Below are 27,917 nucleotides of genomic sequence, written 5' to 3'. Positions count from 1 at the left end.
AATTTTCCTAGTTTCCAACAGACCTCACAACCTCTAAGGATGCCTGCCACAGATGCGGGCAAAACACCAGGAGAGAATGCTTCTAGAACATGACCATACAGCCCAAAAATCCTACTACAAATCAGACTCTTTTTTTTGTTTTCTGGACAATGAGGTGTTGGGAATATTCTTATTTAATAGTATCTCTTGCTCCTACTTGTCTATCTTTTCTTTTTCATAATATAAACCTCTGATTACTTCTATAATCTTCCCAACTTGATATAAGCCTCCAACTTGTTCTAGCCTTCTGAAAACACATTCCCCTGACCTCTTACTTACCAATACTTAGAACCCAATTTCTTTTACATTTTCCTTCAAAAAAAATCTTGAATTCTGCAACCCAGAGCAAACTTCTCCCTTTTGGTGCTTTGTCAAATCCTCATCTATTCACCTTCTAAGCAGTCATTAAACAGAATATGTTCTTTTTTCGATTTTTACAAAATTCTCTGTTACTAAATCATGTGGTCAATGTTTTCTACTCCACAAGGCAAAACCTATGTCAGACATGCACTATCCATCGCCACATTAATGGTATGCTCAGCAGGAATGGAATGTCAGGAAATCAGAAATGAATCCCCAATCTGATGCTACTGAAATAGTTTGGGCTATGCTTTCCATCAATCTCAACCTGAATGGTCAGGAATAATAGTGTCTCTATAGTCCAAAACAAGCATCAGATCAAGAAACTCCATGTTAATAATCTCTCTGTTCTCAAAATGAGGAGTCCAAATCCAGATATTTAAAGTCAAGCAATCATAAATCCAGAGCATTGTTGCAACAGAATGACTGGAATTCAACCTAGACATTTTAATTATGCAATCTATCCTCGATAGCAGCCTAAGGGTATAGGTAACTTCTAGGATTAATTAAGTCTCAACATAGAAGGGCAGAAGGGCTTAATTTGAATCTGTACTCATTGGATCCCAGTCCCAGAATTTTGTTGCATTAGCTTCTTGAATAACAGTGTAGAACTTGCATGCTTGAACTAACAAAATTGATAATTAAAACAGATACCATATATACTCAAGTATAAGCTGAGTTTTTCAGCCCTTTTTTAAGGCTGTTATTATCAGTAGTAGTAGTAGTATTATATTACATTTATTATTTTACTCTATTTATTATTATTATTATTATTATTATTATTACATTTACATTAGTTTACTCTATTATTTTACTCTATTTATTATATTTATTATTTTACTCTCTTTATTATTATTATTATTATTATTATTATTATTTTACTCTATTATTACTGTTGTTATTACATTTCCATTATTTTATTCTATTATTTTATTACATTTATTATTTTACTCTATTATTATTGGAAGGATATGTAAGCACATTTACATTGAAGAAGGTTAAAATAATGGTTAAATTGGAGTTGGACAGTCTTATCTTAAATTACAGTTTTATGTAAATATTCAAAAACATTTGAATATTGCCTCAATTAATTTTATTGGTATCTTTTTTTACTTTGAAATTTACCAGTAGTTGCTGTACTTCCCACTCTTGGCTTATACACGAGTCAAAACATTTTCCCATTTTTTGTGATAAAATTAGGTGCCTCGGCTTATATTCGGGTCAGCTTATACTCGAGTATATTCGGGTAAGTTTTATCAATAAGATAAACTTAACCAAAACACCAACTAAAAAGGATAAAAATGCAATACATGGGCATATATGCATCCAGGGAAAAACAAATAATGTCAAAAGAAACAAGCCAAAAGGGCACGGAGATATTGGCTGATTATTCTATAACCACCTACTAATTGATTACCTGTACGAACTGCCCTACTATGAAATTCAGAAGGGCTGACAAGACCGCTACCAGCTGTCTCTTTGCTTTAGTTTTGATACTCAGTGCCTGAAACTAACAGATAAGTACCTGACAGATTTAATTACCTTCCCCCTTGATTTCATTAATTTTATTAGATGGAACATTGAAAGTCCACTGAGAATGGGATACATTGCCATGCTACATACAAAAACAAAAGAGTAAAGTTATGGTACACCGTGAAATGCAAAAGTTAAATTTTTTGGATGTCAGAATTTTCCATATTGTTTTATAAGTGACTCAAGATGGCTCTAAACTACAGAATTAATTCAGTTTAACACCACTTTATGTGCCATGGTCCAATAATATGCAATTAGGAAAGCTCAAGTTTGGTGAGGCACCAAAGAAGGCTAAAGAACCGGTAGAGCTAAAAGTGTCATGATTCCATAGCATTGAGCCATGGTACTTAAAGTGATGTCAAACAGCGTTAGTTCTATAATTGTAGATGAACCCTGTTTGTATGGCAAAATATTCTTCCAAATCTCAAATCATTGTGTGAAGAACTTGAATCCCAGCCTGGAAAGGCATGGTACAACTGTTTAGAACAGCATGGGCAAACTTCAGCCCTCCAGGTGTTTTGGACTTCAACTCCCACAATTCTTAACAGCCAGTGGGAGTTGAAGTCCAAAACACATAGAGGGTTGAAGTTTGCCCATGCCTGATCGAGATTATAACCAGTCTATTTCTACTGACAGAAACAATTTGGTCAGTGGAATTTGCAGAAGATGCAGTTTTTATCTTTCGCTGCATTGCTGTCTCTCCTACCAGGTCCTAAAGTTTCACTCTAGATTTCTGAGATAACAATAAGATTGTTTGTTTGTTTGTTTGTTTTTTATTTATTTATTGTTCATTTATTTACTTCTTTAACATGCTGCCTTTCTTCTGGCAAGGGATTCAATGTCTCCCATAAAGGCTAAAACATGATTAGCCCCCCAAAACCCAAGCAATGAAAAAGTTCTAACACAATTAAAATGCAATTAAAAAATAATACACAGGTTGAATATTTGGAATCCTAAAATCCAAAAAATATCCTCATGAGTGACTGAGATAATGAGACCTTTGTATTCTGATGGTTCAAGACACACAAACTTGGTTTCATACACACAGTGATTGAACCATTGCACAGGAAATTACTTTCAGTCTATGTTATAATAAGATGTAAATGAAACATAAATGAATTTCGCGTTTAGACTTGGGTCTCATCTTGGAGATGTCTCATTATGCATATGCATGTATTCTAAAATACAAAAAAGAAAACCAAACCCAAAGATGGACCATTTCTGGTCACAATCATTTTGGGTAAGGGATACTCAAGGTATAATCAACAATGTTAAAAATACAGGACACATATACAATAAAAGATTCCCTGCAATACATTAATTGTTAGAAAAACTCACTGAACAAAAGTATTTGTCAGGAAAACAAGAGTAATGGAGAGAAAGAAATTCCAGCTGCGGACAGGAGCATCAGACAGACTTGTTTATTATAGCGGCAGGATTGAGAAAAAGCCCATCTCCAACCCATGATGTTAGGATTATGACAGCTTTGTATAATGAGATACAATGTTTTAGATAGCCTGGACTTAAGTCATATAGGACTTTATGTCATGACCTGCAATCTGAACTGTACTCAGAATCATATATTTGAAAGAGACCACAAAGACCATCCAGTCCAACCCCTGCCATGCAGGAACACACAATCAAAGCACCCCAACAGATAACCATCCAGTCCCTGCTTAGAAATCTCCAGAGAAGGAAACTCCACCACACTCTGAGGCAGCAGCATATTCCACTGTTGAACAGTTCTTACCACCAGAAAGTTCTTACTAACATTTTGATGGAATTTCTTTTGATCTGCCCCCTGTGACTGGCCCAGTCCATTTTCTGCCATCTCATTTTGGACTCATTGAGGTTTCTGAATTGTTTCCAAAGGCAGTCCCATAGTTCAACAGGATGTAATCAAAGAGTGTATTACTCTAGCAAGGTCTGAACTCCTTTGCTGCAGGTATCACAAGACCATTAACTGTGAAAATGCACTCCTGTCCATTTCTAAGACCTGGTCAGAGCACTTCGGCTTTATCTGGATTTCAATTTTGTTCTCTCCCAATCAGTCTATTACTGACAAAAGAGACAGGTTCAATGCAGAGATATCTTTCTTGGGATTAAATGGGAAGCAGAATAGCAGGTCTTATGAAGTCCAGGAAGCAAAAGAAGCTGGCAGGGAGAATGGAGAGAATAAAGTCCTGTTAAGATCACACAAGGAGAGAACAAGGAGGGGAAATCTCCTTCTGCCAGTTGATGCAAACTGTTGGCTACTAGCCAATAAATTTTCACACACACACACCCTTTGAAATTTTGATATTTGGACAATAGCAAGTTTCAGATATCATTGGAGAGGGATCAATTCTGGCCTGAAGCAGTCTTTTGTATGCAAAAATAAAAGGGACTCAAAAGGAGAGGAGGGAAAAGGCTGTGAAGTCATAATTCACATTCATCCTAAAGAAGTCTTTTTGTTTAACTGCAGACATCACGATTATCTGTAAATCAGAGAAGCACTTCCTCGTCAATAATGTCTCCTGTATGCCATAGATAAGGTGCATTGTACTCTTATCAACACCTTAATTATACAAGCTCACAAAACACACAAGCTTCTACCATTGACTAAGCTCTTGAAACAATTTATCATTTATTGTTGTTGCTATCCTATTCATGTAGCTTTCAATCTTCCACACTTACTAATAACATTAAAAGGCTGTTTTTTAAAAAAAACATTATTGAAACGTTACCTAGAACCTCTATACATCCATATTTCAGACAAACATCAAATATCAGGTGCACTGGAAGGATGAGTCACAAGGAAGCAAATAAAATGCTTTTCTATCTCAAGGCTATAATGAAAAAGAGCTTTCTATTACTCATACATGGCCTGCCAGCAACAGGAGCAATGCTCTCACAGAAGTAAGATTAGGAACTCTCTGCCTACTGGGGCCCCAATCCAGCCTTCCTGGCTTCCCTGTTGGGCAAGATCTTTAATGTACCTCTCCAAACAAATCTCCCTCTATGAGCTGGCAAGAAGATTAAGATCTTCTGGGAAGTCCTGCTCTCGATCCCACCTCTTTCACAGGTGCGATTGGCGGAGACACGAGACAGGACCTTTTCAGTGGTGGACCCTTGGCTATGGAACTCCCTCCTGAGTGAAATTAGATCAGCTCCCTCCTGTCCTTCAGGAAAAGGCTAAAAACATGGATGTTCGACCAAGCATTCAATGAGGAATGCATCACTATCATAAGGAAAGATGAAATAGTGCATACGATATTGGATTGCGTGATTTGAAATAATTGGTTCTAAAGTTTCATATGTTTTAATTGACTGTTTTAATGCTTATGTTTTATTATGTGTGTTTTGGCATCTAATTGTTGCCTATAGCAACAAACATAGTAACACTTGTGCGGGGCCATAGCACCACCTCCTTGGCACCGCTGCCTTACAACTCCTGGGCAGAGTGCCTCCACGGCCTCTGCAGCCTTGACACGCAAGTACTATAATGGCCTCATTGCCTGCTCATAGCAACATCTGTACAACACCTCTTCGGCTCTGCTGCCTTACAACATCTGGGCAGGGCACCTCCACACACCCTGCAGCCTCGCACCGTGAGTACTCCACCGGCCTCGCCGCCCGCTGCTCGGCCATAGCAGAGCACCTCTACAGACCACTGCTTTGCCATTCAATTACTCTATTACACCGGCCTGAAGCAGGGAGCCCCCATGGCCCTGCTGCCCTGCCAATTGCTGCCCTGCTGTTGGTGCTTTGAGTTCAGGCAGGTAACCTTATTCTTAGGGTTGCCCCTCCCTACTGCTGTCCGCTTTGACTGCTTTTATTCCATCAACCCACTTCGGTTGGGATTGAATATAAGCTGTTGTATTGTACTTATATTTTAACTGTTTAACTTGATATGTTGTATTTATTGTTGTATATATAATGTGGGTTTGAATTTGCCATGGTCTGTAAGCTGCCTTGAGTCCCCCTAAGGGTGAGAAAGATGGGGTATAAATATAGCATAATAATAATAATAATAATAATAATAATAATAATAATAATATGTAAGCCGTTCTGAGTCCCCTACAGGGCTGAGAAGGGTAGGGTATAACTACTAGGCTTGGTTGATCCAAAAAATGATTTGATTCTAAAGTCACTTCCGAATTTTTCCCAAAAAATTTCAAAACTTTCCGAAACTTCCGAATCAATTTGTTAATGCGGACAAGCATGCGCAGTAGGGGAAAACAGCACTGGCACTGGGGAAACTTCAGGAAATTCTCCCTTCCTCATTTTTAGACCAATCCTGATGAAACTTGCTACAGTGGTAGAACACATGGACCACTGTTAGCTCACCAAATTTCATAACCTTTGACTTATCCATGGATTTTTGGCAAATTCTCAAAGTTTTTATAAAAAAAACATTTTTAATAATAAAGAAAATCTGTTCCTCGTTTGAAAGTGTTATTTCCTGTTTCATTGGGTGGTCTTACTTTGAAAGTAGTTGTTCTACTCCAGAAATTTTGTTTGTGTGGCAAAAACTGTGTTAAATTTGTGGATAACATAAATCATAGTACACATCCCATCAAGAGACATCTAGACTGACCCGTTCTTCTGCACAGAAAGGCACCATCCAAACTCTCCTGACATCCATTTGCTTCCTCTACTGAGTTGGAAGGGACCCTCAAGACACATCCATCCATTGATTCCTATTTGCAGATGCAACCAATCATTTTATTTTATCATTCATTCATTCATTCATTACTTACTGACTGTCAAGGGCTGGCTGTAACTGGCTTCGCCCATGACTTGTTTATGGCAATCAGGCCAAAGTAAAATGATTGGTTTTTTAAGCAGTTTATGTTTTCTTGGCTTTGCAAATGTTGTTTATTGCTTTGCTGCCTTCTTTAGACTCCTTTGTAGATTCAATCAGTTTATTTTATATTTAGACAAAGACTGCCACAGACAGCTATTTTATGGGGTCCTTCAGGCATTTTGGCTAATGAGCAGCCGTGCATTGTGGGAAATGTAGTTTCACAGCAGGGCCTTTTGCAATCTCTACCATTGGGAGCCTGGCTTTCCCAAACTACAATTACAATGGCTGTGATTAGCCACGCCGACTGTGCTGTCGCACGCTGGGCCTGTGCATAAGACTGTAGACAGGACATAAATTCTGTGTGCCCAACGGGACGCCGGGGCTGCCTCAGATTAAAGGCCTTTGGATTTCCTTAAAACACAGTCTCTAGAATACTTAAAGGTTCAACAAAGTTCTTTATTATTGAAAACAAACAGGTACTTTAAGTCTTTCTTAACAGTCTATTGGCTCTCTCTCAATCTTGTCCACAGGGAACAGGCACTATCTTCATAACTGTAACTAATTGGGAAATCCTTAACTTCTAATCTGGGCAGTCTGTCTTTGCCTCTGTTGTCGTGGAGCCCCTGCACCCGGTACCAACTACTTCTGGCTTCCGCGAGTGGCCCTTACCAAGCAGAGCTTTGTAGACTTCCAGGGGAAAAAGAATTCAGGTTTCCGTGATGGCTGACTGAAGTCCTTCAGCAAAGGAGCTGTAAGGCTGTATATCTTCCGGCCAAGCTGTGGGGCTGTATCTCCCCGGCCAAGCCATAGAAGACGAAGCTTTCTACAGGAGCTCTTGGTATTATGTCCTGCATGAAAGGTTTCTCTGTGTGGACTGAACCCAAAATGGCTCCTATCCCCTCTAAAACCCCAAAAGGGGGCGGGACCAGGGAACCTAACTATAATTGACAGGTGGCTTGCCCTATGATTGCAGCCAAAAGAAGCCACCTCTCTGCAGAGTCCCTGAAACTTAGGACTACAACAAACATTCAATGCAAAGCAAACAAAATCGGAGCTCCTGGTACAGCTGTACCTGCACACCGACCTCATCCTTTCTGGCATAGTCGGTGGAAAGAATGAGATTTTAAAAGTTCCCGTGCCTTTACCAAAGTTGCTTAATGGTTGTGAAAATTAAAATAACCTTGGGAGACATCCAAACATTATAGAATATTTTCGGGGGGGGGGGGGGTAAATGGTTCAAATTCAGAATCCCCTCCCCCATACACACACACCTTTCCTGCATGGGTCAAAACCGCTTCAGATGTCCAAATTCGTATGTTTTTCCCCAAATTTCAGTAATTTCCGACCAAACCTGTCCAACCCTAATAAATACAGTAAATACATAAATTACTTGGCAGTCTTCTAGCCTGTGTTTTGACTTTTTCTCCATTCTAGAACATGGCAGCGCTAAGGTTTCAAAAATTAAGGGCAAATATGCTGTTATTTTTTATCCCATCCTTTTCTTTTCTTTTTTGTGTTGTCTGTCACAAAACCATAGCCCCAGGGAATTTCTTGCAAATTGAATTTAGCCCTCAGACTGAATGCGTTTTCTCATCCTTCATCTACGATAAAAGTTCTCCGTCACTACTCTGCTGAAATTGGCCAAGTTGTATCTCATAAGGATTTCAGAAATAAGCACTGAAGAGAATGAAAAGCACTATGTTGCAACTAGGGTTTGCAAAACATTTCTCCTTTTTAGAAAGAATATTTTGAAAAACAATTTTTATATACAGATAGCAATCAGACAAGTAATATTCTATATGAGTACACTACTTTGGCTGAGAAAGATGCAGAGAAAAATGTATGCAGAGATCATAAAACATCTCTCTGTAAATAGAGAAAAATAGTGAATTTCCCATAATGGTTCCTGGGATCATAATGGGCAGTGCAAAGAATGGTTTCAGAAGCCCCTGGTATATGTGTATGGTTGATTCCATTTGCATGCATCAAAATCATAGTCGTAAGATTCAAGAGATATTACAATGGAAAAAGAAATGCAATTAAGGAAAATGCGAAACCATTTTTTTAAAGGAACAAACAGGAAAAAATAGCAACCCTACAAATCTATGTAAAACTAAAATAATATTGCAAAATGCATTCAACTATTATATTTGCCCTTCCTTGTATTTTTATCCCATCTTTCCATTACATGGAAAATAGTTTTTTAATGACCATACTTTAAAGAAATGCTACCTACTACACTTACTTGTATTCCCATTGCAATGTTATTTTTGCACTTGAAGCACATTTCTGCATCTCTTTGAATCCAATTAGATTTTCTAAAATAGAAAACTACATAAAAGCAAATTTCAAAATCACAAGCATCATGTATTTATTTATTTAGAATTTAATTTTTTAATGAAAGACAGGGTATATGAAAATAATACAAGTTATTTAAAATCATTTTTAGGACATGACTTTTATATTCTAAAAAAATGGCAGTGAATACCACAACTATTAATTTTGAATTTATGTCATTCTAAATCTAAATCAGATCCTGTCTGAACCCTGGACATTACTTGGACGGCAGAATGAAACAAGCACTTGGTGCTAGATGATATATTTCAGAGGAATGGACTGGCAAAACCATACCTGAGTTTTCCTTGCCTAAGAAACCCAATAAAATTCAGGAAGTTGTCATAAACTGACTCATAACTTGAAGGCACATACATACAGAAATTATATATTATATATTTCTTCAAAATGGGTACTACCCAGAACATTTGAAGGACCTTATCACACTAGAGAATGAATCCACTTTAAATTCAGTTTCTGCCACCTGCAGAATTCTGGGATTTGTAGTTTAGGGAGGAGCCTTTAACAGCCTCACTAAATGACAAACACATTCAAACCATGCTCTTCAGTGGAACCTACTTTGGGTAAGTGTATAAGTGATTGAGCACTATGCACAACTTCTTCCCTTTAATTTCTCTAGACATTCAATGGAAGCCCACTGAAAAAATAAACCACCTTCAAACACATCCAAATAATATAGCTAACCCAATGAACAAATGAAGCTTTCTGAGAACACCAACAATTGTTTCAAAGACTATTCTCAGACTCACTATACTGAAAGTACCCCATTACTAACCAGGCTCCCTGGTATACAGAGACCCTCAGAGGAAGGTTGACTAGATCATAGATGGCAGAAAACTTGACTTCTATGCAATAAGACGTGATATAGAGGATATCTTTGCTCCTGTTAGGTAGCAATACACAGAGCAAAAAAAAACCCTTCTTCTCTGCATGTATTGTATCTGTGAATTCAAGTTCAGGTGGGAGGTTTAACTCAAGTGCCCTCCCCTCTGAACCCATTGCTAGAACCTTCAGTAACTCACTGTGACATCTTGAACAACCATTTCACATATGAGCTAACTTAGGCTGGATCTACACTGTCCCAGGATCTGATCCCAGATTATCTGCTTTGAACTGGATTATATGAGTCTACACTACCAGATAATTTGGGATAAGAAGATAAACAGTGAAGATCCAGCCTTAAATCAAGCCTCATTGGAGCAGAAGTCAATAACGAGGTACCAGCAACTCTGTGGGTGGGATTACACTGGATCCGTTTAAATTGGTATTGTTACTGTGAACACGCTGCTGGTGCAAGTAAACAGGACAACCTGCTTTCTTGATCCCTGGTTCTCTTGGCTGGTCATCCAGGGAGGAGATGCAATTTGATTCCAAATACAACAAATTATCATTGCATCTCTCAAGTAAGAGAATTTTCCATCCTGTTTAAAGGAAGCAGTAGTTAGACCACTGTTGAAAAAGCCCTCCCTGGGCCCCCTAGACCTTAATAATTACAGACCAGTTTCTAATCTCCCTTTTTTGGGCAAGGTGATTGAGAAGGCAGTTGCCCTCCAACTCCAGGCAGTCTTGGAGTATACACACTTGCTTGACCCATTTGAAACTGGCTTTTGAGCAGGATACAGAGTTGAAACTGCGGTGGTCATCTTAGTGGAAGATCTTCATCTTAACACTGATGGGGAGTGTGTCCCTTTTGGTGCTTCTAGGTCTCTCAGTGGTGTTCCAATACAATATTTACTATGGTATCCTAGACTGTGAAATGACCTGCTGGAAGAGATCTGGTAACTAAATGGGTTGTCAAAATTCCAGAGACAATTAGACCTATCTCTTCTGGCAGGCCTACTCAGTCCATTTCAAACTATGAATGTTATGTTTAAATTTTATTAATATCTATGTACTTTTATGGCATTCTGTTTTATTCTAGACCCCTGTCCATCCTGGCTGATAAAACAGGCCAGAGGGGGTTTGGCAGAGTGGGTAAATGTGGTGCTTAATGCCTCCCTGCAGGAAGGCAAAATTCCAGTGAGCTTTAAACAGGCTATCATAAAACTGCTGTTGAAAAAACCATCACTGTACCCCACTCAATTCATCAACTATCGACCAGTTTCTAATCTCCCCTACTTTGGGCAAAGTCATGGAACGTGTGGTGGCTTCGCAACTCCAGGAGTTCTTGGAAGACACTGACTATCTAGATCCGGCACAGTCTGGCTTTAGGCCGGGACATGGAACTGAAACAGCCTTGGTCATCTTAGTAGATGATCTACGCTGGGAACTAGACAGGGGTGTGTGTGTCCCTGTTGGTTCTGTTGGACCTCTCCATGGCCTTTGATACCTTTGACCACGATATCCTTCTGGGATGCTTTGGAGGCATGGGACTTGGAGGTACTGTTTTGCAGTGGCTCTAGTCCTTCCTAGAGGGACGGTCTCAGAACGTGTTATTGGGGGACACGTGTTCGGCCCTACAACTTTTGTCTTGTGGGGTCCCGCAGGGTTTGTTCCTGTCTCCCTTGCTATTTAATATCTACATGAAGCCTCTGGAAGAGTTCATCTGGAGTTTCAGAGTACGGAGTCATCTGTATGCACATGATGTCCAAATCTGTCACTCCTTCCCACCTGTGACTAAGGAGGCTGTTCAGACCTTGATCCGGTACTTGGCTGCTGTGTTGGACTGGATAAGAGCTAACAAATTGAAATTGAATCCAGACAAGACAGAGGTCCTCCTGGTGAGTTGAAAGGCCGAACAGGGCATAGGGTTACAACCTATGTTGGATGGGGTTACACTCCCCCCGAAAACTCAGATTCGCAGCTTGGGGGTGATCCTGGATTCATCGCTGAGCCTGGAACCCCAGGTTTTGGTGGTGGCCAGAGGAGCCTTTGCACAATTAAAACTTGTGCGCCAGCTGCACCTGTACCTTAGGAAGTCTGATCTGGCCACAGTGGTCCACGCTCTTGTTACATCCCATATAGATTAATGCAATGCACTCTACATGGGGTTGTCTTTGAAGACTGTTCGGAAACTCCGACTAGTCCAATGGTTGGCAGCCAGACTACTCACTGGAGCAACTTACAGGGATCATACCCCCTCACCCACCACCCACCCCGCTTCATCAGCTCCACTGGCTGCTGGTCCAGTTCCGAGCACAATTCAAAGTGCTGGCCTTGACCTATAAAGCCCTATATGGTTCCGGCACAGTTTACTTGCTAAGCGTATCTCTCTCTATGACCCACCTCAGAGTTTACAATCATCAGGGGAGGCCATGCTCTCAATCCCGCCACCCTCGCAAGCGCAATTGGCGAGGATGAGAGACAGGGTCTTCTTGGTGGTGCCCCCCATCTGTGGAATGCACTCCAGTGAAATCAGGGTGACTTCTTCTCCCCTCTCCTCCAGGAAGAAATTCAAGTCTTGGCTTCAGGACCAAGCATTTGGGCAGCTGGCTGAGCAACAACTGTAATGACTCGTGAGAATTGTTAATTAAGAGACCTTGGACTGGAACTCTGGACTATGATTCAGATTTGCGGACTGACTTGGTTGTGTTAATATTTTAAGGGCAATATTTTAATGTATTTTAATTGCCCTTTTAATGTTTTTTTATATATATAGCTGTTGATTTGTTCATGTTAACTGTTGTGTCCTGTTTCTTTGTCGGCATCTAATGACTGCCCATTGTAAGCCATCCTTTGGGGGTTGAGAAGGACAGTTAATACTCTAAATAAATAAATAAATTTTATCTGGGTGCCTTAACTGTGTTGTACCCTGCCTCAAGCTGTGAGGAGAGGTGGAAAACAAATTAATAATAATAATAATATACAGTTATTACACATTAATGAATACATGCAGTGTATACAGACCTTATATTTTCCTATGCCAAGGATAAAAATGAGTGTGTAATTACAGCAGTTGTTTTCACCCGCTGTAATCAGCAATCAACAGATGCATTCACCATGGCTGCAGTGATGACTGTCCTTCGTCAAATGTCTTCCCCCATTTCTCTGACTCAATGAATGAAGAAATACGTCAAGGCTAACCAGGCTTTGAAATGTGATTGGATAATTGCCACAAATTCTAAAGGTGTGGTGTAAATATAAGATGCCCAACAGCGCACTCTGACAAAGCACTTGTGTGGGAGGGGATCAATTATCTCATCTTTTCTAATCAGAGACTAAAACAAATGGGAGGCATATAAGCTAAGCCTGACTAGTGTTTTTTTTAATTAATTGCAAGAAAGTCACAAGAAGGCATTGAATATTTTTTCCATCTTCAACATTTAAAAATGTTACCCTGAACTGTGGCAGGCTAAATACCATAAATAAAAATTACATTAAACCTGAGGAGAATAAAATAACCATACAATTTAGGGCTAGATATTTCTTTTCCTTTTTTGAGGAGACTCCTACAAGAAATTAGATAAACTTTGCTATGCTCTTGGAAGTTGTAACAGTTCCTCTTAAAATCAATTAGTCTATAATTAGAAATGCAAAGGATCAATTATAGCTGGCAAGAGAGTCTTTGTTAAGTAAATATTTAGTGTGTTTTACAAAATGAATCCATGTCCCAGGGAGGTACTTGCAGACCGTAGGCTCCTAGGTTAATAATACTAATCAAAAGACAAATCCAGATATTCTCTTTCTCTCATTAACATAATTTCTATAGTAAGAAAAATATGAAGGAAATAGTGGATAGACATGAGTTACAACAATGAGGTCTGGATCCTCAATAAATCTCCATGTGTTGAGCAGGATAATTACAAAAGAAGGGCCACATAATATAGACCAACCTAAATGTCCAGAACACTTAATGCAAGCTTTCAGAGCTCCACTAACAAAGCAAAGGATGTTTTAAAAATCATACAGAAGAAATCAAAATTGACTACTGGAGCTACAAGTCTATATTTTGGATTATATGTTGTTTCTGTGTTGCTGTTTAGATGGCCTGGAAGAGATCTGAGGAAATATGTCATGAAAGCTTCATCTACAAGCACCCTGATTTTGAGGGCTTTGCCTTCAATGAATACCAATCACTTAATGATTACCCATATGCCCTGTTGATGTGTAATCTATTTCCTTTTGGATTCCATCACAGAACCTTTTGGTTTCTTCTCCTTCAGCGTCTATAGTTGGAACATAAAGTTGGATTATGGTTACATTGATGGGTCCTTTCCTATTCAACCCTGTTGTATCATTCATTATCCATAGTTGCTACTCATGCTTGTCCTCTGCTCTTCATCAGTAGCCATACAACCTGTGATTCTCACCTTCTGGCATTATTTCTTGTTTCATTTTGTATTCTCTTATCATAGGATTTTCAAGGTAGAGTGGTTTACCACTGCCTTCATCTGTGCAGTGCTAACAAATGTTAGATGTAGTACCAATGTTGCGGCTCCCAGTAGCTATTAGGTTTGGTCCCTCAGCAAAAGCTTGTCTGACAAGGGAGACCTTATCACCAGCAATGCTACCAGTAGCATAACCTCTTGTTATAATAATAATAATAATAAACAACAACAACACTTTATTTATATTCCACCCTTCTCACTCCAAAGGGGACTCAGGGCAGATCACAGTACACATACACAGCAAACATTCAATGCTGCTTTGTACAGACAATAAAAATACATTAACCCATCAAAACAGAAAAGTAGTGCCATTGTGTTTTTGGAATGCAAAAGCAAGAAACAAAGAAGTACATATTGGAGAATTTGGCCTAGAATCAATAAATGAAACAGGGGAGCCACTGAATGAATTTTGTGAAGCCAGCAGTTTCTTTGTAACAAAAACATTCTCCTACTTGAATATCACCTGATGACAAATATTAAAATGATTTGGAAGCAAAAAATGGAGAAGTTCCACTCTCTGCCAACAGATGAACAGGAGCAGATTGTGGCACAGAACAGAAATGATTAATTTCAAATATCCAAGTAAAGCTAAAGAAGAACAGTAAATTACTGTATAAAAATACAGCCTGAAAAACCTTTCCATATAATTCAAAGATAATGTTAACACAGATTTGAACTACTGAGCCTAATCAGAAGCAAAAAGAATCCTGGGCCACAGCAAGGAAGGAGCACTTTGAAGGAAATATTCAAAAAGATATTATCTGCCACCAAAAGAAAGCAAAACCTCACTGGATGAGAAATGAAATTCTTTCAGTTTGTGAAGGGTAGTTGAGAAGCAAAATTAAAAGGTGACAGAAATAGGCTCAGAACTTTGAATACAATTGTTCAGTCGTTTTTACATAAGGAGAAAGAGAACTGCAATTATAATCAATGCGGAGAAACAAAATACCACAAAAATGGTAGAACAAAAGACTTATTTCACAATAGCCAAGAAATCAAAGGAAAATTTAAACCAAGGGTAGTCAACACATGTCACGAAGAAATAAAAAGGTGATGGAAACAATACATCGACCATAAAAGAGATTGAAGGATGATAGATTCATCCAAGGAATAAGCATTTGAAGATGACCCCACAATTTTCAAAAGTGAAATGGAAGCTGCACTTGAATCACTTGGAGGAAATTAATCACCAGAAACAAATGGCATACCAATAGAGCTTTCTCAAGTATCACAGCCTGAATTTACTCAAATTCTAACTAAAACCCATCAAAAATATGTTAAAGAAAAGAATGATGCACAGATTAGAAATGCTCAATATTCCAATCCTCAGTAACGGGGACAAAAGGGATTGCAGCAACGACTGGACCGTTGCATTAATCTGCCATACAAGACAAGTGATGCTCAAAATTCTACAAAAAATGCCATATATGAAGCAAAAAATACCAGATGTCCAAGTTGGGTTAAAAAATGAGAGCGTCACTAGAGATCATATTGCAAACATATGTTGGAGATTATAGAATTTCAGAAGAAAAGCAGCCTATGCTCTATAGATCACAGGAAAGGCTTTGATTGTTTGACTAAAAGCTGTCAACAAATAAAGGAAAATGTGCCACAACATTTGATTGACCTAATGCCTAACTTGTAAGCTCAAGATGCTACCATCAGGACAGAATTTGGAGAAAAAGAATGGTTTCCTATAGCCGAGGACGAAAGGCAAAATTGCATTTTATCACTCTATTTAAATCAGGAGTCTTAAAACTTTTTAAGATGTGGCCCGGTTCACAGTCCCTCAGACTGTTGAGAGCCAGACTATACTTTGAAAAATACATGAACGAATTCCTATGCACACTGTATATATCTTATTTGTAGTGTGAAAAAAACATTAAAGAACAATATAATATTTGAAATGAACACAAAATTTACCCAACATAAACCTACCAGTATTTCAGTGTGGGACTGCTTTTAGATAACAGGAGAGTCAAGTTAATTAGGATTGTTGTTGTTGTGTGACTTCAAGTCATTTCAGAGTTTGGGCGACCCTAAGTCTAAAGTTTAGGGCGAGGGCCAGATACATTTCCTTGGAGGGCCACATCTGGCCTATGGGCTTTAGCTTGGGGAAGCCTGATTTAAATTATATATTGAATGCATCATGCTTAAAGCTGGACTAAACCCAGATTAAGGAGATGTGAAAATTGCAAGAAGGAACCTCAACAATTTAAGGTATGCCGATGAAACTATACCACTAGCAAAAATTAGCAAATACTTGGGTTAGTCACTGAAAAAAAAAGTCCAAAGGCAGAGTGACAGCTGAAAATAAAGAAAACAAAAACAATGACCACAGATTATTTATATTTTATTCCAAGCTATTTGTTTGGAAGACTTGTTAAAGCCACTGTCTGTTAGCTCAGGCATAACTACAAACTATGGTTTTATTAGATCAGAATGTAACTATTAAGCTGTAAACACAAGTGAAGGGACACAGGAAGAAAGTGTTAAAGCTATGGCACATTCCTACAAGTGTGTTTATTTATTTATTTATCTATCATGTCAGGAGCAAACAAGACAGCTGTATTGCATTTTTTAACAAAGAAAGCACAACGTTTGCAAGCTTGGTAGTTGATTAAATGTCCTTTGACCAGTAGCTGGCCACTTGGAGTGCCTCTGGTGTTACTATAAGAAGGTCCTCCATTGTGCATGTAGCAGGGCTCAGGTTGCATTGCAGCAGATGGTCTGTAGTTTGCTCTCCTCCACACTACGAGGGTGTTTGGGAATACATCTAAAAGTCACCAATCTGTCCCTCTGTGTTTTATTACTATGAAAATGGATGGCAGGCCACATTGGTCCCTCTGGACAATAACTAGATTGGCAACTGATTGTTTGCTACATGATTGAATGGAGCCATTCATAATGATGGAAAAGATGTCAGAACTTTTCCCCTTCTTCCTTGATAGCTAATGTACCTAAGCAGAAAGGCCATCACACACTGTAAAAGAAAAATAAGATATTGTCCTACTAATGTTTTAAAAGTATCAAACAGTACTAAAGGAAGATTCTTTTTAGAAAAGTTCTGCCTCTTCCCCCAGGTTTTTTTTTTGGGGGGGGGGGGGGGGCTGAGATGAGTAAAGGCAAGTCTCAAAGTATTAAAGGTTCAATTACCTCTTCACTTTGGGTTGCCCACTCTGACCCTCTCTCAGTCAGCCCATCTCTTGGGCATGCAGAGCATACTGGGTATATTCCAGAGGCATTCAGATTATCTGCACATAGATGAACATGAATCATGTTTTCTAGCTGAAAGCTTGAATTGCTCCTATCTGCCTCCCTTTCTATTTCTTAGATTCTCAACAAAGCAGATAGGGGAGATCTCCTCAGGTTATGCCTTACTTATTGGGGTTTTGGCACCACCTCATTATACCAGGCGGGGTGGGGGATCCAGTTCTGGAAAAATTAAGTAGGGGTTGGGAAATGAAGTATATTTGGAGGGGAAAAATAATTTTCATTTTGATACTATCCATGTTGTAGGATAAAGAAATTTCGTGTTTTGTTGGCACAGCACACCACTGTACAGTGAGCAGGAATGATGGTCAGCTTTGTAAGGCATTTAACTTCAATTGATTTATCTCTGATATGGATCTTTATGACAAGATACCTATAAGGTTTTTGATTCATAGGAAGGGGTTTCAACCCAACAGCTGTAAAATAAATACTCTTATAAGGCTAAAAATCACAATATGCTGTTATTTTGCTTTTCTTTCCATAATAGGCCTCATCACACTAGATAATGAATCCACTTTAAATCCAGTTTCTTCCTGCTGTAGAATTCTGGGGTTTGTAGTTTAGTGGTGCTGTTAAAGGCTCCTCCCTAAACTACAAACCCCAGAATTCTGCAGGAGGCAGCAACCGGATTTCAAGTGGATTCATTCTCTAGTGTGATGAAGTTCATTATTTTAAGATGTATTTTGATGGATCTTAGCAAAAAGAGCTTTGTTGTGTGTCCCCCACATCCTAATCTAAACCATTAGGTTCAAAGCTAATATATTCTTTGTGACATGAAAGAACTTTTAACTGATTGCTTTGTTTTATATCAGCCTGGCTTAAGTATAAACGACAGATTCAGATGGATCTGACACTGATACCTATTTTTGCACTAAGGAAAAAAAATCTGAAATACCTCTCTTTTTCATTTAAAACTGATACTCATTTACTAAAACTATCAGAGGTCGTGTGCCAAAGGTTTTCACCTTCTCATATCAGGTAAGTGATGACTGCAGATGGAAGACATGGCTTTTTCAGTGGCAACACCCAGGCTTTAGAAAAATGTTTTATGTTGTGCTTGTGATTGTTGTTATAGTTTTAATGGTTTTATTTTATTGTCATATGTTGTCGATTTGATGTGTGATATTTATACATGTGATTCATTGAATTTTGCCATTGTTTATGTTGTGAACTGCTTTAGGCCCCCAGGGGTGAGAAAAGCAGCATACAAATGCAATAAATAAATAAATAAACAAAACAACTACTTTATGTTCACTGCCAAGTTACATTATTTTAGCTGGATGAATCCTATTTGCACTTCTGTGTAACTGAAATTATTGCATTTTACTGTTTTATTCACCCTCTTTGGAGATACAGTGCAGAAAGATGAAACAGAAATATTTTATACAAATTTAAAAACTATTTCAAATGGAAAGCTTCTAATTATATTTTGTATTTATTCTTTCCATACTTCAGAATCATATGGGCCTCAATAGGCCATAAGACCCTTTTTTCCTATGGCTTTATTCCACTATACTAAAAAAGCAACTTCCCATAGATAAAAAATGATGGAAAAGTAAAGAATCATGAGCCTTTCCCCCCAATAAAATAAAATAAGCACAGGTTAATAACTCCTATGAATCCAAAAATAACTTTGGGATTATATGACCATTGTTCAATGCCATCATCAGGGAGATGAGAGAAGCCTCCCACAGGATGGTAACACATCCGGGAGTCTCCTGGGCAACGTCTCTGCAGACGGCCAATTCTTTCACACCAGAAGAGACTTGCAGCTATGTCTAGTTGCTTCTGACACTATTTAAAAAATGCAGTCTTCATTGCGTTAGGCAGTGCAATGACATCAGTAGGATTTCAAGTAACTCGAGCTCTTTGAACCTTCAGAGCCCTTCTTTGCAAAAAGATGAATGAGTTTAAAAATGCACATTATTACACGCACAAAAATTGGCATTTGCTCACTTTACAATATTAGTGGTTCAGCTTTGCTCAACTTGAAATGATATTAAATAGACAAAGTACACACAGTCTTAAGATACCATAAATCACTAAGGTAGGTGACAACGAAAATGCTGAAATAAGAAATTTCTCTCAAGGGTAAAATCCCCTATAATTTTTGCAGCTAATATTTGTTAAATCTGATTTTTTTTTCCCCCGGTTTGCTTCAGTGATGAAGAAGAACAAATTAAATGCTTCCTTTAAAAAAAAATCAATTTCTAATAGTCTGTCAAAATCTAAATTTTCATTAAACAACTGCAAATGTTGTATTCCGATACACAAAATATTGTTATTTGCAGCACTCACTAGGACTTAATTTTAAGTTATTATATTTCCTGAAATGCCTCTTGAAAGAATGCCCCATCTTTCAACTTTAGTTCTACAGCAGATTTTTTAAAAATACATTTCTGATCTTAAAGAGAAACATTAAAAGCCTAGCATACAATTTCACATTGTTGTTCGTGCCCTCCGGCATATATACTCAATATATCCGATGCTCTTCTGTAATAAAAAAAAAAAATACTTAGCTCTTTACAGACATACACTCAGTAAAGGGAAGCTACATACACAATGACCATGACATTTTAAAACCAATTCCCTACTGTGTCATGACGTTAAATACTATATGCTACATAAAACAAAGACAACGGCAGCTACTGCTTTCATGTTTTCACATTCACTTAACTTAATTGATGTATTTTGATTTTTTTTTAAGCATTGATGTTCAGGTTTTGATAAATACAACCACATAAATCTCCCGCAGTGCATAGTCAATGTAATCTGGTTCCTTGACTGATGGAGCAATCTTGACCCTATTCAATTGGGCATTCTCTTGAAGACGACAAGGTTTGGACTCTGTTGTCTGTAAGCTTGTTTTGATCATGCACCATTTACTTAGAAGTCAGTACTATTAAAATCAGTAGGTCTTTCTTCCAGTACAGATGAGTCCAAGAATAACACGACACAATCTAACAGCATTTTCAGTCTTCAGATTTACACTAAAGGTACTGCATTTTCTTCTATCTTTACATTATACCCATCTAGCCGGCTCCATCCTGCTACAAGTAAAGTTAGCTTTTTATGAGCCTAAAGGCCCTTCACGGATCAATTCTTTTTTTGTATTTTAGAAAACACTAATTTCACAGACCTCACAACCTCTGAGGATGCCTGCCACACATGTAGGCAAAACGTCAGGAGAGAATGCTTCTGGAATATGGACATACAGCCCAGAAAACTCACAACAACCCAACGATTCCGGCTTTGAAAGCCTTTGACAATACATAAAAACACTGATTGTTCAAGACACTGAAAAAAATATTCAATTATCACATTTTAAGCACTCATACTCCACACTCGTTTTTTCATTATGCAATCAATATGGTAGAGAGGAATGCGGGCAAAGGCTTTTATGGATACTTTTGTCTTTTCAGTCTCCATTGCATCACTATGCCTTCAAAATCGGGGTGGGGGGGGGGAATCCTCACTGTTGTATAAATAGATTTTTTTAATACAATATACACATTTAAGCAAGCACTAAGTTCTGCCTTGTAATAGAACAATAGCCCCTTCCATTCATGTATTGCATGTTCTTTTAAATATACAGTGGATATTTCATTTTTTTATCTACTGGTGCTTAAAGGAGGTTTTACTAATAGAATAATTCTATGTCTGTTTACATAGAAATATGACCCTGTGGAATCCATATTCATAAAGAATACAAGGAATGTGTAGAAGCATTTACCCTCTGAGGATGCCTGCCATAGATGCAGTCGAAACGTCAGGAGAGAATGCTTCTGGAACATGGCCATACAGCCCAGAAAACTCACAACAACCCAGTGATTCCAGGCATGAAAGCCTTTGACAATACGTTTACCTTTTGCTTCCTTTACCCACGTATATGTCATACATCTGTATTCTTGAAATTAAGTTAACTGTCAACCTTTTACTTTGTCTAGATTCACTTTTACTGCAGCAAACACTCCTAAAATTACCTTTAAATATCTGGAGACATTTCGGGATGTAGGGGTCACACTGCAGTCTGTTACAAGCAAAATATTGATTTAATTGGAAGATGGGGACTTTTAAAATATGTGTGTGTCTTATGTTTTGCTTACAACATCAATTTTGCATCATGTTTTGTTTCCTACGATAGATTTGCTGCTTTTAATTACAGGCGAAATCATTATTACCACCCAGCAATAAATTGCACACACCAAACTAACATCCACGGCTGACAAGGTGGAATGCTAACATTAATATAAAAACACCCGCAAATAGTAATTTGGTATTTGTAGACAAACACCCCTAAAATACTACTAATTTCCAGTAATTTTAAGAGCAAATAAACTGGGTTGCTGTGAGTTTTCCAGGCTGTGTGGCCATGTTCCAGAAGCATTCTCTCCTGATGTTTCACCCACATCTATGGCAGGCATCCTCAGAGATAGTGAGGTATATGGGAAACTAAGCAAAGGAGGTGTATATGTCTGTGGAAGGTTCATGGTGGGAGAAATAACTCTTTTCTGTTGGAGGCAAGTATGAATGTTGTAATTAATCCCCTTGATTAGCATTGCAAAGTCTTTCAGCTTCAAGGCCTGGCTAGTTTCTACCTGGGGGAATCCTTTGTTGGGAGGTGTTACCTGGTCCTGATTGTTTAATGTCTGGAATTCCCCTGTTTTCAGTGTTGTTCTTTATTTACTGTCCTAAATAAACTCTTGCTAGTATCTGACCCACTAGCATAATATTCCTAGTATTTGGATCATGTATGGTCTTGGTTACTTTTAAGAACAGGCAGCCAATGCTGATATTTCCGACCACAGAGTCACTCAGCCCTTTGGAACCAGACGCGTGTGCCAGCTTTCTGAAAAGACCACATTTACTTGTCATTTCTCCCTGCACTGCAGTGTGTGCAATGCAGCCTAAGAAAGGCTGGCCATCCCCAGGAGCAAGAGGAAGGCTTCTTCCCTTCTCTATTCAGCCTCTTCCTTGGGACTGTCTCCCACTGGATGTGGGGAGTGAGTGGGGGGCGAGGGGGGGGGGACGCCTGGCCCCTAGAGCCACACAATATTCCCAGACCTAGTTATTCCAGGGGAGCTTTTCTGTCTCATTCGCAAACCTTATGCGGAAAACACCGTGTCCCAAAGGACCATCAAAGGGTGGGAGAGGAGGGGGGGTCTGCTTTGCACCATGCCTGCCCTTATCCCCTCTTGTTTCTGTCACGTGTGAAAAGTGCTAACACGGAGTTCGGACCCCCCACTCCACCCCTCCAATCTCCATCCTAAGCATCATCCCCAGTGATCCGCCTTCTCCAGGAAGACTGGGGGGGGGGGGGGGGGGGAGGAAGAGAGAGAGAGGGAAAGGGATTCCCAGAGCAGGAGAGACTCCCGATTGGCACACGCGCCCTGTGGGCTTCCCACGCGCCTCCCGCCCCCCTTCATCGGCTGCTCCCAGGAAAAGGGGTCCCCGCCCCTCCCCAAAGACTCATGCCATTCCCCCCTCGAGCCCCCTCCCTTCCAGCAAAAAATAAAGCAGGAAATAGCTATAGAAAGAAGGGAACTTTACAAGGTCCAGAACGGGACTCCTGAAATGCTGTTGATTGGATTGGATGTCCTCCGCCTTCGACGCATTAATAAATCAACCCTGCCACAGATGCAGGCGAAACGTCAGGAGAGAGTGCTACTAGGTCATAACCATACAAGCCCGAAAAACTCACAACAACCCAGGGCTAATCAAGGCGGTCAATTGCAGCATTCACACTTGCCTCACAGACAAGAGTTCTTTCTCCCACCCTGGACATTCCGAGATATATAAACCTCCCTTGTCTAGCTTCCAACAGACCTCACCACCTATGCGCATGCCTGCCATAGATGCAGGCGAAACGTCAGGAGGGAATGCTACTGGAACATAACCATACAAGTCCGAAAAACTCACAACCACCCAATGCTAATCAAGGTGATCCATTCCCGCTTGCCTCCATCCGACAAAAGTTCTTTCTCCCACCCTGGACAGTCCAGAGATATCTAGTTTCCAACAGACCTCAACCTCTGAAGATGCGTGCCACAGATGTGGGTGAAAAGTCAGAAGAGAGTGCTACTGTGTCCTAACCATACAAGCCCGAAAAACTCACAACAACCCCAACAGTTTATCTGAACTTTAGATATAGTCTCTTGGGGCTCTGATGGAACTACCAATGCCAGGCTGCGGAAGAAGGGAGGGAAGGAAGGGAAGGGAAGGGAAGGGAGAGTCACCCTGGTGTAAAGATGCCAGGTGTTGGCGCGTGTGGGTCTGTGCTGGAGCCCTCGGAAACGCTTCACGGGTTTTCCTTCCCCGTCGCATCGCGCCGCAAAGGGCTGGCTCAGATCTCAGGCACCGTCTCCCCTTTCTTCCTCCCCTCTCTTTCTTCCCAACTGCGGCTTTCCTTCCTGGGAGCGCTTTCAGCGCCTCTGGGCATCTTAAGCCTTCTCTGTTTTAAACCATAGCAGTTAAAGTGATGTCCAACTGCACCCATTCTACAGTATAGATCAGGTATGGGCAAACTTTGGGTTCTCCAGGTGTTTTGGACTTCAGCTCCCACCATTCCTAACAGCCTCAGGCCCTTTCCTGAGGAAAGGGCCTGAGGCTGTTAGGAATGGCGGGAGTTGAAGTCCAAAACACCTGGAGAGCCCAACTTTGCTCATACCTGGTAGAGATGCACCCCAAGATTGGAAGAGATACAAAGAGGGTAGCTGTCAGTCTGAGGCTTTAGATGGGACCCCTTGAGATCCACCGCTGGGTTTGCCTTCAGGAGAGGCTTCCCTCAGCCCTTGCTTTTCCTGGCAGTCAATCTCGCAGAGGAAGAGGAAGAAGAGGAGGAGGAGGAGGAGGAGGAGAAGGAGGAAGAGGAGAAGGAGGAGGAAGAAGAGGAAGAGGAGAAGAAGGAGAAGAAGAGGGAGAAGGAGGAGAAGGAGAAGGAAAAGAAGGAGGAGGAGGAGGAGAATTAGAAGGAGGAGGAGGAGGAGGAGAAGGATGAGAAGGAGGAAGAGGAGAAGGAGGAGGAAGAAGAGGAAGAGGAGAAGAAGGAGAAGAAGAGGGAGAAGGAGGAGAAGGAGAAGGAAAAGAAGGAGGAGGAGGAGAATTAGAAGTAGGAGGAGGAGGAGGAGGAGGAGGAGGAGGAGAAGCAGCAGTACAGGCGATCCGGAGCGGGCTGCCTACCACCAAATCTCTGAACTCGGCCAAACTTCTTCTCGCCCGCTTTGTCGGGGCTTTTGCCTCTTCCCTCAAGGCAGAGCAACTCCTTCAACTCCCTCAAAAGGAAGGTACAACGGTGTGCAAACTCCAGACTGGAGAGACTGTATGACTGTTTGGTCCTGACTGCAAAAAAGCATCCCTAAATGAAGAGCCCGACTTACCTGCAGCCTCTTCTCTCGCTCAGCGCTGCGGCTGCCTGGCTGGAAGCAGCGGCGGACTGATGGGGAAGGAGGGAGGCTTCTCCTCCTCCTCCTCCTCCTCCTCCTCCTCCTCCTCTTCCTCCTCCTCCCTCCTTTCCTCCAAGGAGGAGCCCCGAGGCGTGACGGAGGAGCCCCAAAAGCAGGAGGCGGGGAAAGGACTCCCCGGGTCGCTTTCCCTCCTCCTTTGCTGCAATGCCGAGGCGTCGGGCGAGCCAAGAGGAGGGGGAGGAAGAGAAGGAAGAGAGTAGGGAGCCCACGCACGACTCAAGCTTGGGAGGGGCTCTTACCCCCACGCGGTGGGAGGGAGAGGACAGGCAGGGAGCGAGAAGCCGTGCGGAACCACGCCGGGAAATCAATTTCCCAGAAAGAGGAGAGAGAGAGAGAGAAATGCAGTAGATGCTCCGTGTTGGCAGACACAGAGATACAGCGCGTGGACAGGGTTGGGCATTGCGTGGCTTGTGGGAATCCCCCCTACCAGAGCAGAGGTATCCTCTGGCGTTGGGAGGGGCGCTCCTCGAGACCCGAGGAAAGTTGTCTTTAGTTGAGGATGTTAGTGGAACTTAGGGATTCAACAAGTGAAGCGAAGGTATGCTGGGTTGTTGTAGGTTTTTCGGGCTGTATGGCCATGTCCAAGAAGCATTCTCTCCTGACGTTTCGCCTGCATCTGTGGCAAGCATCCTCAGAGGTTGCTTGCCACAGATGCAGGCAAGCACAACCTCACAACCTCTGAGGATGCTTGCCACAGATGCAGGCGAAACGTCAGGAGAGAATGCTTCTAGAACATGGCCATGCAGCCCGAAAAATCTACAATCTACCCAGTGATTCTGGCCACGAAAGCCTTCGACAATACATGGAAGGTATGCTTTTCAGACGGATTGCCACCTCAGTCTGATGCGGCAAAAGGCAACCAATGTCCTCATTACACTAGGGAATGAATCCACTTAAAATCTGATTTTTGCCTCCTGCAGAATTCTGGAGTTTGTAGTTTAGGGAGGAGCCTTTAACAGCCTCACTAAACTACAAACCCCAGAATTCTGCAGGAGGCAGAAACTGGATGTAAAGTGGATTCATTCTCGAGTGTGATGAAGTAGCAAGATCATTCGAGGAAAGCCAGCATCTCTGTGGCTTCAGATTTTATGGGGGAGTCCATAAGGGTGAAATAGAGTTGCCATAGATCTTTTAAGAGTACTCAAAGCTCACTTCAAGGTGCAGTAGAGTCTCGCTTATCCAACCTTAGCTCATCCAACGCTCTGTATTATCCAACGCAGTCTGCCTCCCATCCGGATGCACAGCTGTTTTAATACATTGCAATGTTTTGGTGCTAAATTCATAAATACTGTAATTACTACATAATGTTACCATGTATTGAACTGCCGATTTGTTGTAAAAGAAATGCTTAATTTCTAAAATCATAATGTAATTTGATGTTTAATAGGCTTTGGGTTGTTGTAGTTTTTTCGGGCAATATGGCCATGGTCTAGAGGCATTTTTTCCTGACATTTCGCCTGCATCTATGGCAAGCATCCTCAGAGGTAGTCTTGCCATAGATGCAGGTGAAACGTCAGGAAAAAATGCCTCTAGACCATGGCCATATAGTCCGAAAAAACCTACAACAACCCAGTGATTCCAGCCATGAAAGCCTTCGACAATACATTTAATAGGCTTTCCCTCAATCCGTCCTTATTATCCAACATTTTCACTCATCCAACGTTCTGCCGGCCCGTTTATGTTTGATAAGCGAGACTCTACTATAGTTGCAGAAGTTAAAACAGTCACGGGCAAACTTGGGCCCTTCGTCCATGTGTTTTGGACTTCAACTCCCACCATTCCTAACAGCCTCAGGCCCTTTCCTTTTCCCACTCAGCCACTTAAGTAGGGCCTGCAGCTGTTAGGAATGGTGGGAGTTGAAGTCCAAAACACCTGGACGAAGGACCCAAGTTTGCCATGTCCATGTTAAAAGGACAGCATTCCTCTGCAATTATGCACAGGAGAAATCTTAGGGAACTGGCAAAATGAATTAGCCCCTGATATCTTCATCTTCATCCTGGAAAGAAGTGAAGTGCCGCAGGGTTCTGTCCTGGTCCTGATCCTGTTCAACATCTTTATTAATGACTTAGATGAAGGATTAGAAGGCGTGATTATCAAGTTTGCAGATGACACCAAATTGGGAGGGATAGCCAATACTCCAGAAGACAGGAGCAGAATTCAAAAGGGTCTTAATGGATTGGAGAGATGATTGGCTAAAAATAGCAAAAGGAAGTTCAACAGGGACAAATGCAAGATACTCCACTTAGGCAGAAAAAATGAAGTGCAAAGATACAGAATGGGGGACGCCTGGCTTGACAGCAGTATGTGTGAAAAAAACCTTGGAGTCCATGTGGACAGGAAAGTGAACATCGGCCAACAGTGTCATGCAGCAGCTAAAAAAAGCCAGTGGGATCTTGGCTTGCATAAATAGAAGTACAGTGTCTAGATCCATGCTACCTCTCTATTCTGCCTTGGGTCAGACCTCACATGGAATGCTGTGTCCAATTCTCGGCACCACAATTGAAGGGAGATGTTGATAAGCTGGAATGTGTCCAGAGAAGGGCAACTAAAATGATCAAGGGTCTGCAGAACAAGCCCTAGGAGGAGCGACTTAAACCTTAAACTTAAACATGTTTAATCTGAGGAAGAGAAGGCTGAAAGGAGACATTATGAAGGCCATGTATCAAGATGTGAGGGGAAGTCATAGGGAGGAGGGAGCAAGGTTGTTTTCTTCTGCACTGGAGACTAGGATGCGGAACAATGGCTTCATACTACAAGAAAGGAGATTCTACCTGAACA

The 27,917-nt window shown here is 40.7% G+C and overlaps 1 protein-coding gene across 1 annotated transcript in view; it reads right to left on the bottom strand.

Annotated features, from left to right (window-relative positions):
* Positions 1-25,460, bottom strand: part of SV2C (synaptic vesicle glycoprotein 2C) — a 121,390-nt gene extending 95,930 nt beyond the window's left edge. Inside the window, exon 1 of the mRNA XM_060761641.2 lies at positions 25,053-25,460. The gene's annotated coding sequence lies outside the window, so the exon portion shown is untranslated. The remainder of the gene's footprint in view (positions 1-25,052) is intronic.
* Positions 25,461-27,917: the final 2,457 nt, after the last annotated feature.

Source organism: Anolis sagrei, chromosome 2 (assembly GCF_037176765.1).
Source record: "Anolis sagrei isolate rAnoSag1 chromosome 2, rAnoSag1.mat, whole genome shotgun sequence".
Classification (NCBI taxonomy): Eukaryota; Metazoa; Chordata; class Lepidosauria; order Squamata; family Dactyloidae; genus Anolis; species Anolis sagrei.
The sequence above is the reverse complement of the archived record's forward strand: the minus strand, read 5'-3'. Positions and strand labels throughout refer to the sequence as shown.